Source organism: Lepisosteus platostomus, chromosome 5 (assembly GCF_059453375.1).
Source record: "Lepisosteus platostomus isolate fLepPlt1 chromosome 5, fLepPlt1.hap1, whole genome shotgun sequence".
In the NCBI taxonomy this organism is placed as follows: Eukaryota; Metazoa; Chordata; class Actinopteri; order Semionotiformes; family Lepisosteidae; genus Lepisosteus; species Lepisosteus platostomus.
The window spans coordinates 34,526,641-34,543,387 of NC_142615.1; the positions used below are offsets into that span (position 1 = coordinate 34,526,641).

The window sequence follows — 16,747 nt, forward strand, 5'->3', positions numbered from 1 at the left end:
CCACCGTGCTGGAAGCCGACGCGTGCTGTGATTCCTTTACGGAGCAGAAATGACAACCGAAGAGCCGAGAGATCATATCAGCATTTCGTGTCTGAACGGAAAACACAAACGACCAACTCGGAATGACTTGCCTTTGACGCTTCTCAAAGCGTTCTTTGTGCATCGAACAGACCCACTCACCTCTTAGTGTGGCGGGATCTGCACAGTGCATGTCGCAGCGCTTCCTGCTTTCACTTCAATGTGCTTCCTGATGTCGAGTCGTGTACCGTGCGGAGGCTCTGAAAGCGAGAGCAATGAAAAGGTGCACGACGCTGTGAAAGAAAACAGAGAAGTGAAAGGCAGACATTTCTCTAAGGAGGTGAAAGAAAAGCTACTCCCCGTCGGGGAATCGAACCCCGGTCTCCCGCATGACAGGCGGGGATACTTGCCACTATACTAACGAGGAAGACATCACTCTCTCCAACCCCCGGCATCGTGTCCCGACCCAGCATGCTGGAAGCCGACGCGTGCTGTGATTCCTTTACGGAGCAGAAATGACAACCGAGGAGCCGAGAGATCATTTCAGCATTTCGCGTCTGAACGGAAAACACAAACGACCAACTCGGAATGACTTGCCTTTGACGCTTTTCAAAGCGTTCTTTGTGCACGACGACTGCGCCGCCTAGCAGATACAAATGGGTTGTACAACTTTGAACTAGCAAATGGAAGAGGGCTAAGCCCCCTCTCTTTTAGCCCAGGTTCGATCTGTCTCCCAGAATCACCAGGGCGCACACACACACACACCCGTGCCGTTGAAGTGCTCTGCTTCATTTCTAAGGGCAACTCAACATTCACTCCTACCCCGAGTGCAGAAAAGACAGCATCCACAGCAACAACAGCTCAGGTCTCTGCACAGGAGCTAAGCTGCCCTCATCTCCTCTGCTCTGCGGCTCCTGCGGAGTGGAGTCCTGCCTGGAGCCGTGTTTGCAGGCGGCGGCTCCCCGCGCCCTGTCTGGGCGTCGTGTCCAAGAGCTCCTGGGAGGAAGAGAGAGCCCTCCCACTCGGGGGCTTTTCCACGGTCTGTGTGAGGAGGGGCGGGTGTGTCCAGTAGCTTATCGAGCGGAAGCCTGGGGCGGCGGAGAGCTGTGATCGTGCAGACCTTGAGGTGTCACCTCTTTGTCTGCTTTCCCGCCCCCCCTCCGCCCAAGCTCTGCTCCAAAGTAGCCCGGCAACCCCTCACACCTGCACGTGTCACAACCTAAGGTGCGGTCATGAGACACCCATGGGGTGTCGTTCTGGTCTTGCTAATTGTTTCCTGCCCGTCGCAGGCAGGAGTCCATGCGAGGAAGATGCGCTGGACAGAGCTCAGACGGCGCAGCTGGGTGGCTTTCCTTCTGAGTGACGTTCCTGCAACACTCTCCCGCTACTCTTGGTGCGCTCATGCCACAACACAGGAAGGCTGGAGCAGGTGGCTGTGGGCTTTGCGCACCGCCGAAATAGCTCAGTTGGGAGAGCGTTAGACTGAAGATCTAAAGGTCCCTGGTTCGATCCCAGGTTTCGGCATTTTGTTTCATCGCGCCCTTTGTTCCTCTCTCCAGCGCCACCTGCCTAAAGTGACGCGTCCCTTTCTCAGCCCGAAACGCAAGTGAGACACCAGCAGCGGTCCCTGCAGGTTTCCGTAGTGTAGCGGCTATCACGTTCGCCTAACATGCGAAAGGTCCCCGGTTCGAGACCGGGTGGAAACAGCCTCATTTTGCACGCTCCTGTACTTCACAGAGGTCTTGAGCGACCGGTCATTTGTTCCCAATGTATTTCCGGTGCCTTCGTGCACTCTTGTACCAAACGCACGTTCCTTCTGTACGCGGAGCCGATCATTTGCAATTGGGCTGTGCCGACAGACCAGGACGAGCTCTGTCGGCTCAAAAGCAGCGCAGGACCTGCAAGAACAACAGAAAGATTAGCATCCAGCGGGGGCCTCTTATTGAGCCCAAGAGCTCATCAAGAATCGGCTCCAGCAACAGGGCTGGGCGCATTGTTCCATTCTCCGCCCACTCTCGGTGTAAACAAGTCCCTCCTGGTCTCTGCTTGAAATGCACTTTCCTGCGTTTGCTTTGGTGAAACTGGCTTCCCCTGCATGGGCGAATGTGAAGAAGATCCTTAGTAAGTCATTGAAGAAAACCGAGAAGAGGTCGGAGTGGCCTCTGTCGTTCATGAACGATCCAGTCAGGCAGTACTCCTCTGTAAAGCGCCGTTCGTTCACATCGATTGGCTTTTTTTTGCCTTCATTCGTGCGAGTAGTAAAAGCAGACGCCCCTATTCTGCCGTGACCCGGATTCGAACCGGGGTTGTTGCGGCCACAACGCAAAGTACTGACCACTATACGATCACAGCGAGTTACCGAGACACATGCGGCAGGGCGGAAAGGGCTGTGCTCTCTTCGTGTGACATAATTCGGAAAAGTCCTGACGTTGCATTTCAACTGAGCCCCAGTATACATCGACCCTTCGACACTCTGAGTGACAACTCTCTTGCGTGTTTTCTCATATTTATGTAGTTTGCTTGCATGATGCCGGTGAAGTGGAAATCTAATAAGTAAATTGATTCTTAAAAATGTAGAGAGCTTTGAAAAAATATATTGGTGCTTTTAGATAATATATTTCAAGGATGTAACTGCTGTGCTACAATGCGTGCAGAATTTTAGAAAACAGTTCGTCAACAAAGTACACTGTTTAGGTTAGTTTAGAAGACAATGTACCAAAACAATATATGCTGTCTGGGTCATTAGAATTAGCTGAAAGTAACTGATAAGCTTTGAATAACAAATCTAGTTTTTCTTCTCTCGCTCTATGATGTAATCTGTTTTCTCTTAGAGAAAGGGGAAGTTTTAGAATGGACCAAGTGCTGAACTTTTTTACAGCGCAACGTCTTATAAAAACCCTGTACTGCTTGTAACAAATTGAGTCTCTGGTTGCACTTTGCAGGGCTCCCAATATTGCAATATTGAAATAAAGACCTTACTCAGGTGAGAACTCTCTCTTGTGGCTTCCTTGATAGTTATATTTCCATGACAATTTGAGGGCTCGTCCGGGATCACAAACCTGAGCACGAACGGCTGCTGAAACTCCATCCGGACCCGGACAATTTTAGCAAATTGGACGAACCTCGGAGGATAAACTGTTTATCCTTCCAGAGACGCGTCTGGAGAATTGGCAGCTGTCTGACGTCAGTAAGTGATCCTTTAAAATTAATAGTTATATTTCCATGACAAGAGAAAAACCATCAACACCCCTACCACCTCCACCAATCCTAACCTTGTTTTTACTATACCCTCTGACCTTTCCCTTTCACCCCTTTGCATCCTCAGCTAACATTTTAAAATTACAATAGACTGTATAGTATTTATGTTTAAAATTAAGGTAAATATGTCAAAATATCAAAATCCAACTGCACAGTGCTATTGTAAGAATGCTTGTCAAGTTCTCAAACAAACCTGCATTGTATTTTTAAAATATTTCAGCAGAGGATTCAACTGGAGTGTAAATGAAGATTCGACGATAATTTTTTTTGAGTGAATATGGTTTTCTGGGGAGTTGCAATGTTGGGCATTATTGGACATTTCCCGGTGACCCTGACACGTTTTAAACACTCGCATTTCCTGCAAATATTAAAATGGTTAAGGTTTCGCTGAGAAATCCAATCGACTGAAGACAATGTTTATATCGCAAAAGAACCCCGTCCCTGGGTGGACTGGAACCACCAACCTTTCGGTTAACAGCCGAATCTTTTAAGTGCTTGCAATTAAATTACGCATAGAAAAACAGCAGTACAGTTGATGTTCATGGACTGATGCACACAACTCCAGTGATAAAGCCCTTTTGTAAATATTGTAGAAGAATGTTAAAGGGCGAAACAACGCTCCAACCACGTGAATGGTAACAAGAAGGATCGTGTTCTTATTTAATATGTGCTTTTGAATTGCCTTGTCAATACACACAGGCTTTAGAGATGGACAAATAATTGAGTGAATCAAATTAGTTTTTGTTGGTCGTCTGTGTCTTCATAACTTTGTAGGTGAGAGAGAGGATTGCGAAAATGTGCAGGTGCTTCTCAGAAGTGAGTTGGTGGTATAGGTTCCTTCAAATAACTGAGCCAGTGCATCCCAAATCTTTTCAAGATGATCTGTGATCTGGTAACACATCTCCTGAAACTAACATTCGAGGTAGGAAGTGTGCTCTTAAACACCAAAACACTCAAAAAGGAAGAAGCAGATCTCTGTACACAAGACGGTAGTGCGATATTAGAATTTCAGAGTTCTTGACGGATTCAGGCTCCTTCTCAGAGGTCCTTGCTCGCCAAATAACTTTGCATCTGAGGAAGAGCACCACGGAAAAAACCCAACTCAACAAGAGAGCGCGTTGGTTGCTCTTGCTCTTAATGCAAGGAGCTGTTTTTTTTTCCTCGCAATAATAATTATTAACCAGAAACAGCAGCACAGGTAGGTCGCATTTGTGATTATGTCATTTCTCTGCATCAGCAAGGTCAATAAAAGACTCTGAAAGTAGTAAAGCAAAACTGAACTCAAAATCATATTAGGAATTCTGAGCGATATCTCCATACAGGTAATCCAATAAGAACGTTGAAATATTTGAATATCATCTCTCTGTAGATTGCGCTGCTTTTTACCCAGAGTAAAACTATTGGATTGAAGGAATGCTAACCGCTGGGTTAAAATGTATAGTTGTTATTTGGAGAAATCTGTAAACTCGTGATCGACAGTGCTGATTATTTTCCGGAGACGGAGCACTGATGACCTATCCGAGCTAATTGATAAAGCTCACCCAGTGGATACTCTAGCAGAACGTCAAAGAACATTCACCTTTGTATCCAAAGAAACCACAGGAACAACATCAGGAAGCACAATCAATTCCCCTTTTAAATCTTTCCTGTAAGGTATGCTATGTGAATTCATGAAGTTAATCCTCTGATCTCTTTTGATCACGAACAAAGTACTTCTGATGGAGCGCTATGTTCAAAGATTTAATAAGCTTTACCCCTGCCAACGATTCGGCGTGAAGAATTAAAAGTTTCACAGACAAAAGCAGCTCACCACCACAGCCAATATTGAATGTACTGTACTTGCCGGTACACTATCATGTGCACTGCCTCAAAAGTGATCTTGGCAGATGTTGTTCCCTACATAAAGCTGAACGTGCCAAAGAGAATTTCTGTTGAGAAAACAAAATATTTTTTCTGCCTTGATGTTAAGCCTGTCTTTTAGAAAGTTTATCTCTTAACACCTCCTGCAGCCTAACAAAAAGCACTTTTACTGATCGTATTGCAGGTCTTAAAACATTAACATTTGGCAGCGGTGGGATTCGAACCCACGCCCCCAGAGAGACTGGAGCCTAAATCCAACGCCTTAGACCGCTCGGCCACGCTACCTTCCTCCAGCCCCATCTTCCTCACATTGCTGGCTTGGACTGGGGGGGCTTCAGCTCTTGTCGTCGGATCTAATGATATCATGACATGTGGAAGTGGCTGCACCTTCATCTTCCGAGATGCTTTCAATAGCACAAATGCTACTTTCACCTGCACAAACATAGCAATAACGAAGGAGGTGAGTTTCATCCTTTGTGCTGTTTGTAGGGGCGCAACTCTACGTCGATCTACTGACTTGAAGAGCAAAAATCAAAATCCTCTCCTACTACTATTGCTTTTTTCATAGTTTCTTCAAATCCTTCATTTGAACGTCGATTTTGAAGGATATTGATGATAATACCACATAAATTGTGGTTTTCTTGTGATCGCCAATTTTATTCAAATATCAGCCTTTTTTACAGTTCCTTGCGTGTTTCACAAGGTATAATAGCCCCCCTCGCATCCTCAGCTAACATATTTTAAAATTACAATAGCTTATACAGCATGCATGTTTACATTTATATTAAAATTAAAGTAAATATACAAGAATACATACAGTACTAACCCAATAATTCTTGTCAGGTTCTCCAACAAATCTGCGTTGTTATTTTAACATGTTTCAGCTGAGGGTGCAAAAGGAGTATAAATGAATTTTCCTGCCAGCCATTCAAAGACCAAATTCCATGAGTGAACATTATTTTCTCAGAAGTTGCCGGCATTGGACTTTGCCGGTGGTATTGAATTATGTCCAAACTGTTGTAGTAGTTCCTTCTTGAAATTCGACACGTGCAAAGCACTCGTAATATCATAGGTGTTAAAGTTCGCTGAGTCTATTCGAGTCATGGTGTGTATCCCTGCCTATCATTGGGAGACAGGTAGCTTTTTTACACTCAGATTCCAATCTTCAATGCTTTGTGTGAGAGCTTACATAACTTTCATTTTCTCACATTTTCTGACGACTGTTCCAAAGGGGCACCCTGTCAATTCCGAATACTTTTCAAAAATCTGCCTGCATGTTTGATTATTGTCATTTAATTAAAAAAAAGTTAAATATTGATCATAACTAAAGAAAATAATGATCATGAACAAAAAAGGGATAAAGATGCGAGTCGATCTTGAATCACAGCTGGGTGACACGGGCTTCTGTTCTGATATGGTTGTATGAGAAACAGGAGGAATCGCCAATCTCCTATAGAACATGAGTTGAACCAGGAGTGAGACATTTCGTATACTCGTGCATATGTCAACTCCTGACCTACATCGTAAAACTAACATTAAGTTGTCAGAGACATTCATTTATATACAAACAAGAGACAGACCAAGTAATAATTCTACATTAGTTCAGGTGGGTAAACCTGAACTAACTAACTAATAAACCTATTAATAATTCTACATTAACGTGTCCTACACTGATCAGACTAATTGACATGGTCTGATTCAGAGCCTGTGCAGTTCGTGCTAAGTACAACAACGACAGTTCTGAACCCTCATCACCGAACTGAGCACAAGTTCAGCTGTTCTCCAGTTTTGTTACGCATGGTTTTTCATTGCAATTGAGTTCAGAGCTGGAGCTGATCTCCAGACAGTACAGTGTTTTGGGTAAATTGTCGACGCAGGAGGCTGCAGACAACTTACCTAAAGTGTTTTCTATAGCTGTCAGGTGCAGTTCATTTATATAAAAGAATGTAAGTGGTATAAACTCAACAAGCCAGATGGCAGTCGAACCTATAATTTTCTGACACGAGGCCTAACGCGTTATTCATTACGCCACTGACCCTGCTATTATAGTGTTAAAAAAACGCGTTTTCTACGTCTGTTTAAAAATCACTAAAAAAGACAAAGGGCTTGTGTGTTGCGCTAAAATTCCGCTTCATTTCGAATGCAAATAAAAACCGTTTTGTTCCGTGAAATCATACATTTGTCACATCCTTCATACTATACTTCTCTCTTGTATTAGTAAAGCATTTTGATTTAAACTGAACAATATATTGTAACGCAACAAGGGCTCAGGCGGGCGCCGTCACCGCATTAGGTCGGCCCCCCACCGTCGGGGGCTCGAACCCGGGACTCCCATGTCTCTCTGCAGCAACCCAGCCCGGTGAGCTAAAGAGAGATCTCCCCACAACCCACGGGCTGTGGTCCTGCTATCACAGGGAAGGGCAGTGACGTCACCTGCTCTGGTACACCGGCTCTTACACAGTGCCTGTCGGCCGTAAGCGTTACTCTATGAAAGGTTTCATCTATACACTTACACATATTAAGTATACGAATAAATACTCGGAAGAAGCCGCAGCTCAGGTATTAGAGAGATTTAAAATCGGATCGGAGGATTTAGAGTCCAGACTGCAAACCAACAGCTGACACAGGTCTTTTATAGAACCGTTTTGAATTCCTCTACTTTGTCCACGTGACGTCATTGTCCTGCTCGCAGCCGAGCCCGACACACGTCTGGTTTCTGTCGCTGGGCGCATACCCTGCGGTCCATGCGGGTCCTGATACCCCAGTACAATGACGGGGACGCTAAACTGTAAACAGGTGCCGTCCTTCGGCTGAGACGTAAAACCAAGGTCCTGACTCTCTGTGATCATTCAGGAGAATGGTGGTGGTGGAGGGGAGTCCCCATTACCTGTAAAGCGCATTGAGTGGAGTATCCAGAACAGCGCTATATAAGTGTAAGCAATAATGATTATTATTATTATGTAAAATGCAATAAAAAATAAAACAAAATATCAAACTATGATTCAAAATAGATTAATATAAAACTGATAAAGCTAATGCTTTTTTCAGGGCTATATCTACTTTTTTTTTTAAAAAGCGAAGTCTGTCGCGACTGAAAGTTAGAGAAGGTATACCAGCGGGTGCCTTCATATCGCGAGCGTCAGTCTCGCCCGTAGCTGCGAGAAGGTTAAAAGCGCACAAGTGATTTGTCTTTCGTCAAAGTAACTGCCGGAGCAGTAAGATGCAGAGCACAATCCAGCAGCTGTAGACGATGTTCGGGGAAGAGCTAATTCTGTTTTCAGCACAGGGAGTGAGAATGAGCTCAGTCCGGCTCCCAGCAGAATCCATCCTGGTTTGGTTACAGTGAGTCTGAGGCTCTTTGGATCGCAACGTAAAAAAAAAACAATTGCTCACATCGTGTGACTTCCACGACAGGAAGGAAAGATATCACTTAAAAAAATCAGAACTGAAGATTTGGATCCTGGGCCTCAATTTGATCAAATTATTCAAATAATAATTATCAAAATATCAGATTGTGTTTCTGCAACATTTCGTGCACAGTACGCCATTTTAATCTAAAACAGTCACAACGAGGGCTTTACACGCAGTCTGGGGTATTTTCCCCTTTTATATTTTTGCCACTTTATATCGAACCTGTTATACTCCCAGAAGTGCACAGTAGCTTGTACTTAATAAAAATGTACAATTCACCACTGGTATAAACAGATGTGTGCCGTGTTTGCCTTTGTAAGCATTTGTTTAAAAAATAAGTTCACAATACGATAAAAAAAACAGAAAGCACAAACTTTATAATACAACGATACAAAATCAATACCAAATCATTATGCCAATTAAGTACCTATCCTTTGAAAACAGAGAACACCTTTATATCTACAAAAAACTTGACATTGTATGTATTTTTGAATTACAAAGCAGACAGAGTAGTCCCTTAATTCAAAGATCAGATCTTGGCCAAAACAAGACAATCAGACGTGGGCTGAATTCGGAACAGGAACCTCTACTTCGTCGTTTATTGAGCTTTTGATCAATGTCTGAATGAAACAGATTCGCTTTTTTAACTCCTTGATTAAAGTACACAAAAAGCACCTTCCTTCGAGCAGGTATTGAACCAGCGACCTAACGATTTCCTACTGATTCTACTACACTCCTCCGCTCTAGCAACTGAGCTACCGAAGGGATGTCAGTATACTTTCTGGCACATACTGCCCAATGTAGCGAAATGTTCCGGGTGATTTAAATCCCACTTCGACATAAAGTTTCCAACTCGAACTTGAACTTGAACTTTATTGCCATATGTAACCGGTACTGGTACAATTCTTACTTACAGAAAGTCTCTCGATTGTAAAACAAGTGTAAAAAACAAAACAAAGTGTTTTTTACTCGTTTCCTTAGTCTTGTTTACCTTGAATTTAAGCCACGAACCAGGATTCTACTGTATAAACTTCCAGGGATATTACAAAATGTTTGATGGGGCATCAATCATTTCAGGCGGAAATTGACTCCTTTTTTTTCTCTTCTTCTTCTTCTTCTTCTTTTTCACAGCCTTAGTCCCAGACTGTCCTGGGGTCAGCTGCTTTGGTTGCTCTTCTCCATTTGTCTCTGTCGAGCACATCTTCCTCACTCACTTCACATACCTCCATATCTTTTCTCACACAATCTATCCATCTCTTTCTAGGCCTGCCTCTTCCTCTGTTACCTTCCACCTCAAATTCCATTACCCTCTTTGTTACTTCCTCAACGTCCCTCCTCATGATATGTCCATACCACCGTAACCTCGCTTCTCGCATCTTCTCAACCACATCCACCACCCTACATCGTCTACGGATTTCTTCATTTCTGATCTTATCCTTCATTGAAATCTGCAGAATCCATCTCAACATCCTCATTTCAGTTCTTCTCATCAAGTTCTCTTCCCTCTTTCCAACTGCCAAGCATTCAGCTCCATATAGTAATACAGGTCTAATCACAGTCTTGTACATTTTGCACTTTAACTTTCTGGGAATTTTCCTGTCACAGATTATTCCAGTTATTTCTCTCCACTTGTTCCATCCAGCTTTCACTCTTTGTTTTACTGCCTCCAGTGTTTCTCCTCCCTTTACCAGTTTTGATCCAAGGTATTTAAAGTCATCAACTTGTTTCAGTTTTCCTCCATTTGTCTCCTCAACATTGGTCATAGTATCTCCTCTTCTCTCCATTACCATTATTTCAGATTTTTCTGCATTCATTTTCAGTCCACCCTTTTCCAGACTCCTCTGCCATTTGAACACTTTCTCCTGTAGTTCTACTTCTGAGTCTGCCATCAGTGCCACATCATCAGCAAAGATGAGTTCCCAAGGCACTTCTGTTCTTACCTCCTCTGTCAGTGTGTCAATAATGTTTATGAAAAGGAAAGGACTTAGTGCTGATCCTTGGTGTACTCCAACTGTGATTTCAAACTCTTTTGTCTCTCCCTGTTGTGTTATCATCTTTGTAGTTGTATCTCTATAGGTTGCTTGAACTAACTTCACCATGCTTTCTGGTACTCCTTTCTTCCTCAAGCACCAATACACCACCTCTCTGGGCACACGGTCATATGCCTTCTCCAAGTCCAGAAAGGCCACATACAGCTTTTTCCCTTTCTCTAGTGTCTTCTCCTGTAACTGTCTCATCACAAAAATGGCATCTGTTGTGCTTTTCCCCGCTGAGAATCCAAATTGTGAGTTGTGGATCCTGATTATCTTCCTGAGTCTCTTGTCCAGAATTTTTTCCAGGATTTTCAATCCATGTTCCAGAAGTTTTATTCCTCTATAGTTTTTACACTCCATTGGGTCTCCTTTCTCCTTGTAGATGGTAACCATACTGCTTTTTGTCCATTCTTCTGGAATTCTCTCTTCCTTTGCAATATTGTTTAGCAATCTCGTCAGCCACTGAATCCCCTCTTCATCGAGGTTCTTAAAGTGTTCTGCTGCTATTCCTGATGGTCCAGTTGCTTTGCCCACTTTCATCTCTTTGATAGCTTCTGTCACTTCCTTTACTGAAATTTCTTGGATTGGTCCACACACTACGTCTGCCTCCACTAGGTTCTCCCTCTCATTTTCTACATTTAACAGATTTTTGAAGTACTCCAGCCATCTTTGCTTGATCTGTTCTTGTTTAATCAAGACTCTGCCTTCTCCATCCTTGAGTACCGCCACCCGGATAATATCTTTTTTCTGTCTCGCTCTATGTTTAGCAATCTTGTAGATTTGGTCCTCTCCTTCCTTTGTTTCAAGTTTCTCATACCATTCTTTCCAGGCTCTTTCCTTTGCTCTTGCTACACTTCTTTTTGCTACCTTCTTTAGTCTCTTATATTCTTGTAATTCTCCAGTGCCATCTTTCAGTGCCTTGTATGCTTTTTTCTTTTCCTTCAGTGTTTCCTGAACTTCCATATCCCACCACCACTCTTCATTTTCCCTCGGTCTGCCTCCTCTTGTCTTTCCACAAACCCTGGTAGCAGCCTCTTCTAGGATGTGGCTCATCTCAGTCCACTCTTCTTCAACTGAAGGCTCCTCTGTTTCCTCTGTGTTGTTTTTCATTTCTTTCACCAGCCTGTTGAAATCTACTTTGTTTTCTCTCAGTTTCCACACTTTTGTTCGTGCTGGGTGTTTCCTCTGCCTTATTCTTCGCTCCTTCAATATTGTGATGTCCATCACCAGTAGCCTGTGTTGTCTGGTAACAGCCTCATAGGGCAGGACTTTAGCATCTTGGACTTTCGCTCTATCAATTCTTCTCACTAATATGTAATCTATTTGGGTATCATGGCCTCCACTCCTGTATGTCACCTTTTGCTCATAATTCTTCGTGAACCCTGTGTTCACTGCAAACAATTCAAGAGCTTGGAGTGTTTCTAGTAGCCTTCCTCCTTCTTCATTTCTCTCTCCTAGCCCTCTCTGACCATGTTCATCTGGATAATCTGGGCATTTCTCTCCTAAATGTGCATTGAAGTCTCCTCCAATTACCACCATTTCATTTCCTGGGATTCTGCTAACCACTTCTTCGAGATCTTCCAAAAAGCTATCCTTTTCCTCCTGTGGTCTTCCTACCTGTGGTGCATATACAGAGATGATATTCCATAACCCACTCTCAAAAGCCACCTGTACATTGATAATCCTGTCTGAGTGTCTAACCACCCTCACTATCTTGTCTGCTAGGTCTTTGCACACTATCACACCCACTCCATTCATTTTGGTACTCTTTCCAGCATATAGAATCTTGTATCCCTCTCCTAGGTGTCTTGAGCTGTTTCCTTTCCACTTGGTTTCTTGCACACACAAGATCTCCACTTTTCTCCTTGCCATAGTTTCAACCAATTCTCTCCCTCTCCCTGTCATGGTGCCAACATTCCAACTCCCCACTCTCATTGACTTAACATTCCTTCCAGGCCCCTTCACCTTGTTTCTTTTCTGTAGCCCCCACTCTACAGTTTTCCCCACAGTAGCATAATTTCCATTAGTACCCTGTTGGGACACAGCACTAATGGCGGACGTTGTTAACCCGGGCCCCGGCCGATCCGGTATGTGCTTTGTGTTCTTTGCAACCATGGTTTTGGCAAGATGGTTTTACGTCGGATGCCCTTCCTGACACAACCCTTTTAGTCGCCTCTTACGACAGGCAGGGATACCCAGGAGGTATTCTGATCCCCCTCCCGAGGGAAAACTCCTTTTTTTTCTCGAGGGATTATATTAAACATTTCATTAGTATCGAGAGGAGGATCACCATGAGACACAAAACAAACAGTTTCTTTCTGTCTTTATTAGAAAGTAGCATTTGTGCTACATTAATAATATTTTCGTGGAAATAAAGAAGTTGTAAATTTTAAAATTTATATTTGAATCGAAATGTGGTTTTGAGTTAAATATTAGCGTGTTCATGTAATTAGTTTGCGTTTGTCATTACTATATATATATATCGCCATGTTACTAGAATTTGTAACTGAAATTTACTAGTTGTGTTTTTTAATGATGATTAGACATTTGTTGATTACAATATTGTATATAATGTATAATTTGAACTACATATTTTTCAGGTGTGAAGAATTGTAGATTTTAAGAATACATTTCTAAAATAAATCATTGGCTTTATTTACTAGTTTCTACACCTATAAAAATCTTTCTTTGATGTATAATAGACCTTTAACTATATATGTATAATTGTCTTCTAAATGTATCCGTATAATAGAACTCCAACCATTTATGTATAATAAACATATAATCATAGATGTCTAATTGACGTATAACGCTATATGTATATTAGAATTTCATTCTAGACCAGTTACGGAGCACATTTACACGTCTAAGGTATGCGTTTAATAGTCGTATATTTTACATATTTTGCCCACTGGGATGTGCCGATTTTAACTTAGCAAACCAAGATACACATTTTCTAATGAAGCTTTAATTAAAAGACAGTTTGTTTCTCGAAAGCGTGTTATGTAAAAAAAGAGAGAAACGAAAATATATGGATGGCAATCTTTCAAAGCTGAAGATTTTACTTTTGAAAAATTGACATTTTATGTATGCAGATGCATTCGCTGGTTTTAGAACTTTGCTGTACTTCCTGAATCATTTTCAGTGTTAAAAAGAGGGTATAGATTTTTCTTTCAGGTTAGGACGCGAGTGTGTACATGTGTTTGATTTTCGTTTCACTGATTCTCATTGAAGATTTGGGAATTAACGACGAAAGAATCAGTTGCCTCAGAAAGCAGAAGGTTTGGTTCTCAACGATATATAAGACACGCCCATGTAGAGCAGCGTGTGATATTTGTACTATGAAAGACCAAGTGCTCAAAGTGACGTCTGCGTTTACCGTTTAGACTTTTCATCTCGGGCGCACTTTTAGAAAGCAAAGATAGAGCAGTTGTGTTGAATCACACTATGACAGCTGTCAGCAGAGTGGCGCAGCGTACGCGTGCTGGGCCCATAACTCCGAGGTTTTGAAACTGTTTTTTTCTCTCGTGTGTATGCAAGCTTCACACTTAAGGTACTCTTTCATCTTTACCAATAGCAGATGCCCAAATGTATCTTTGGTTGTTCTGCGATCCTTCATAGTTTCCTCAATTCCTTCAAATGAACATCCATATCAAAGCAATAATGTATATATATATATTACAATTAAGGTACATATTAAAAATATCAACACACATTTGTATAATGCTCATTTAATAATGATTGTCAAGGATTGTCAAGTTCTCCAACAAATCTGTGTTCTAATTTTAAAATATTTTTGCTAAGGATACAACAGGTGTTTAAATGAATTCTCCCAACAGTCAGTTAAAGAAAGATTCCACACATGAGGATGGTTTCTTGGACATTGACTTAGGTACTTAATTGTTTACTTGTTTTAGTTGCACACAAGTAAAACACGAAGATTTCCTGCAACATTCAAGAGGGTTAGCGAAGAAATCCCTTCAATTTTTAGCGGAGATTATGTTTACATCATCACAATCTGAAGCGCGTCCCTGAGTGCGTTTGACCCACCAGCCCTTTGTTTAACAGCTGCACAAGGACACATTCCCATTGCTTTTCACAATTCACTGGCATTTTTTTGCAGCATTTCTTCTGTCCTGAGAAGCAAGATTTGTATTTTATCTTTCAGAAGTTGTATGAATTTCTTGAAGTTCAGAAACAACTTGTTCCAGAAAAGAAATAGGTGTCTCTTGCTGTGTGTGCTCTTATCTGTCCATCTCTCTCTCCTCTTCTCTCTGGCAGTCTGTGTAGAGTATCTGAAGGGGATGTAACACCACTTGGAAAAGAAGAAAAATTCTCAGGAAAAATTCTCAGGCAGAATAAAAAATCATTATTCTCTTCTCAGTCAGATTCACAGCTCAGACTCACACTCAGACAGGATCTCAACTCCGTACTGCTCTCTATCCTCACAATCCAGAACCAGAAGATATTCAGACAATCAGTGCTGCTACATGAACAATATCAGACAGAACAGCCTGGACTCATGTCACATTTCCCCCTTTTATCCTTCCTCCCAGCCCTCTTAGAGACATAGAAGAGCCCCTGGTTCTCCTCTCTGTGAACTGGGCTCAGGGGTCACTGATCTGGCAGTTGTGGGCTCTGTTCCAGGTCGAAAGCAAGAAGGTTCTATTAACGCTTTCCAGGACTTCCAGCCCTTCAGTATTACTTTCTTTACTGTATGTCAGCCTCCCAAAATGTTTATAAATGTTTTATAACACACATGAGTGTGGAATTATCTTATTATTTATATATAGTATTTATGTAATAAACACCAGTAGTGACAATATGATCAGTATATTGATTATTTGTAGCCGATGGTCCGATGGTCGTGTCTACAATAGTGACCATTTGACCAGTCTGTAGCTCTGGGCAGTTGGACTCAGATCACACAGAAGACCTGTCTGTGTGTGATTCCACACCAGCCCTGGGATTCAGCTACTCTCACAAATGTCTCACAGACTGTCTTATAAATTTACAATTAGATGAAGTCATGTAACAGTTTTACAGATAATTTAAATAATCAGACAGCAGTTTTGGCAGTGGATACATCTCCACATGGGGGAAAGGGACAGTAAAATAGTAAGGAAAATACAAAAGAAGAAACTGAAATATATGCGCTCACTGTAAAGTACGAAGAGGTGGTCAGACAAGCAAAACAGCTTTGCGGATAATGTGAAGTGACATTGTTTTGTGTCAATCAGCTCACGGATTCAGCTTCATGTGCCTTAAGCTGTGCATGCCTTCATGAAGACTCTCTTTAAGATGATTGCACCTTTCATTGTCAAATCGCCTTCTTTGGATACAAAAGTTGCACCAATACTAAGAGAAAGGATGAGGAATGGCTTTTATCAAGCGATTGCAGTGTTTGTTTGACTGAGGATCCTTGTGTGCTGAACTGGCCTCTGGAGAAGTGTAGTGCAGTAAAACAGAAGGTTTGTGTCACTCAAGATTGTTACAGAACAGAACAATGAGAGTAAATATTACTGATGCATCACAGTTCTTATAATGGTGAAAACAGGAGCACCTTCTCTACATTTTTGACTGAAGTATTTAAACGGAAAGAAATACTATCACTATGCAATTCATAAATGCAATTGAGCTCCTCTTAATGTTCTAGTCTGATGAAACAATGTATAGAATTAGGTGACAATATCGGAATTCATTCAAATGCACAAGATTAATTTTCAGCAACAAAAAAAGTGCTCGGAAATATTTTACAAGAATGAAACCTTACATTCACCTAAATAAACATTCACCCTCTACATTAGCAGTGAACAGTAGGACAGAAGGTTAGTGTCACTGGACACTGCATCAGAGAGGCCGATCTCTTCTCCCTCATTATGCAGGCTTACCCACTCATGATGAACTGTCCTCCAGTGATACTCAGCTGCCATCATCGACTCAGACATGACGTTCATGTACATATTATACCTTAATATAACACTGCGTTATAATGATTTGATCAAAACAACTGGTGAATAAATAATAATCAAATATTTTTTTCCTTTCTTTTAGTAGCTAAAAACCAAAAAAGAAGCATTTATTCTTTTCCTCTCCTACCAGCCCTTACAAGTCACCCAGTTTTTAGTTTAGAGCTGGATTAAAGCTCCAGTCTCTTTGAGGGTTGA

At 42.0% G+C, this 16,747-nt stretch overlaps 5 non-coding genes across 5 annotated transcripts; 2 read left to right on the forward strand and 3 right to left on the reverse strand.

Annotated features, from left to right (window-relative positions):
* Window positions 1-373: 373 nt before the first annotated feature.
* On the reverse strand, window positions 374-445 carry trnad-guc (transfer RNA aspartic acid (anticodon GUC)). The gene has a single exon. It is a non-coding gene; the product is annotated as a tRNA-Asp (tRNA).
* A 1,024-nt stretch (window positions 446-1,469) lies between these two features.
* Window positions 1,470-1,542, forward strand: trnaf-gaa (transfer RNA phenylalanine (anticodon GAA)). The gene has a single exon. It is a non-coding gene; the product is annotated as a tRNA-Phe (tRNA).
* Window positions 1,543-1,651: 109 nt separating this feature from the next.
* Window positions 1,652-1,724, forward strand: trnav-aac (transfer RNA valine (anticodon AAC)). The gene has a single exon. It is a non-coding gene; the product is annotated as a tRNA-Val (tRNA).
* Window positions 1,725-2,298: 574 nt separating this feature from the next.
* On the reverse strand, window positions 2,299-2,370 carry trnah-gug (transfer RNA histidin (anticodon GUG)). The gene has a single exon. It is a non-coding gene; the product is annotated as a tRNA-His (tRNA).
* Window positions 2,371-5,339: 2,969 nt separating this feature from the next.
* Window positions 5,340-5,421, reverse strand: trnal-uag (transfer RNA leucine (anticodon UAG)). The gene has a single exon. It is a non-coding gene; the product is annotated as a tRNA-Leu (tRNA).
* Window positions 5,422-16,747: the final 11,326 nt, after the last annotated feature.